Below are 1,111 nucleotides of genomic sequence, written 5' to 3'. Positions count from 1 at the left end.
GGAAATCCTGTGACATTTTATGGGCAGACAGATCGCTCTGATAAGCTGGGAGCCCTCGCATCTGTGGAGCTGCACTGAAAGAGGTATTTCTTTGTTTGTTTGGTTGGTCGTTGGAAATAAAATAGTTGAAATAGTTGGGCTACAACCTTGCTGGGCCGTTGTCTCCTTGGCTGTGCTTTTTACTTTTCTGCCCCCCACACCGTCGGCATTAATGTTACAGTATTTACCGCAAAGCGTGTTATTTTTCATGGACTCTTTGATTTTTTTTTTTTTTCTTTTAAAAAAAAAAAAAATCTTACTTTTTAAGTCCATCGGAAAGTGTGCTGTGTGTTTGTGTGCCAGAGGGTAAACGGAGTAGAGGTTGCTGCCAAGCTCCCGGCTTGACAAAGCATGCCAAAAATACTATGGCAGGGTTCTTTCCAGGTGAGGAAAAATCCTTCCGTGTCTGCTGCTCTTGGCAGCTGGCACGAGTAATTTGACGGGTTCAGTTCGCGATACTGGGGGAGTTGTCCTATTTTGCTCGGGGTCAGAATTCATTAAGGGCAGGAATAGCAGATCGGATCTCGCTGCCGCGCACCGTGAAGGGTTTCACAGAAATAATGGGGAAATGGGCTTTGAAATTTGGAACTCCCGGTGCGTTGTTGGGACGGCGTGTGATCTGTGTGGCTAAGCTGCGTGACAGTGAAAGTTTAGGCTCTCATGTTTTCTTGAAGCTTAAACCAAAAATTGCTGTTTCCTTTCTCCTCCTCCCTTATTTTATAGAACTATCTTTTTGATCAGAATCGCCGGTGTGTTATCTGAGCAGCACCCTGCCGATGCTGCCTACCCGCGCATGGAGTTATCTTTGTATCTTATACTCGAAGTGTTCAAGTCCCTACATAATAAAACATGCTTATTGTGCGTGCTGGTTTTGGTTTGGTTTTAATAAATGCCCTGGGTACGCCCACGCTGATGATCCTGTCTGGTGCTCCTGCATACTTTGTAAGAAGCCAATTTATTAGATGCTATTTTCTTACCCTACCTGAAAGGACGATTCATTAACGAAGGGGCCTTGGGGCCTGCTGCGTTTGTCGGGGCGCGGGGCAGGGCGTTGGCCGGAGCGGGGGGCAGC

The 1,111-nt window shown here is 46.7% G+C and overlaps 1 protein-coding gene across 3 annotated transcripts in view; it reads left to right on the top strand.

Moving 5' to 3' along the window:
* Positions 1-37: 37 nt before the first annotated feature.
* Positions 38-1,111, top strand: part of RBMS1 (RNA binding motif single stranded interacting protein 1) — a 103,916-nt gene continuing 102,842 nt past the window's right edge. For 2 of the 3 annotated variants that reach the window (XM_009641668.2, XM_009641669.2), the window contains exon 1: positions 39-83. The gene's annotated coding sequence lies outside the window, so the exon portion shown is untranslated. Of the gene's footprint in view, positions 84-1,111 lie in introns of all 3 variants that reach the window. The other variant, XM_035897096.1, reaches the window with a different exon arrangement.

The sequence above is a fragment of the Egretta garzetta genome, unplaced genomic scaffold (assembly GCF_000687185.1).
Source record: "Egretta garzetta isolate BGI_Z169 unplaced genomic scaffold, ASM68718v1 scaffold577, whole genome shotgun sequence".
Classification (NCBI taxonomy): domain Eukaryota; kingdom Metazoa; phylum Chordata; class Aves; order Pelecaniformes; family Ardeidae; genus Egretta; species Egretta garzetta.
Note: the sequence above shows the minus strand (reverse complement) of the source record. Positions and strands in the feature narration are given on the sequence as shown.